Source organism: Fukomys damarensis, unplaced genomic scaffold, assembly GCF_012274545.1.
Source record: "Fukomys damarensis isolate Sample0158 unplaced genomic scaffold, DMR_v1.0_HiC HiC_scaffold_30, whole genome shotgun sequence".
Lineage (NCBI taxonomy): Eukaryota > Metazoa > Chordata > Mammalia > Rodentia > Bathyergidae > Fukomys > Fukomys damarensis.
The window spans coordinates 62,633,696-62,634,245 of record NW_022900942.1 but is presented as its reverse complement, the minus strand read 5'-3'; positions in this window follow the sequence as shown (position 1 = coordinate 62,634,245).

Genomic DNA, 550 nt, shown 5'->3' with positions numbered 1-550 from the left:
CGCCACCCGTCCGGCCCCCGGGCCATTAACTTCTGTTTTGAGCCATTCCAAATAAATCACGGCCGAGAACCCTGTCCCGTCCACAAGAGGACACTCAGGGGACCTCCGAGGCCAGGGCTCCAAAGTCAACTTCAAAAGGGATTTCATAGTCTTTGACCTTTTGGGGTTTTTTCCCCCTGTGTATTTTGTTTTTAACTCAGACTGACGGCAAGTTTCAGTTGCAAATCTTCTAGAACGCTTCGTGGAAACAATGACAGTCTCGCTCTGCACTTACAACCGAGCCTGCCTGTCACACTCGGCCACATTCTCACTGCATGCCGCTTTAAGTCGCTGGCCCCGCGCCCCAAATGCCTCGTCTCGCCCCAGAGTCATCGTGGGAAAACTTTGGAGGCTCGGGAGTTTGGAAAAGTCTTCACTTTGCAAAGCTGCGCGCCCCCGAGGGGTGATGCGGGGCCCAGGGCCACTTCCGACTGTGAGAAGCACCGCACCCGAAGCGGAGTGCCAGAGGCCGGGGGTCCCCGGAACCCACCTCGCAGACAAAGGCGAGCCC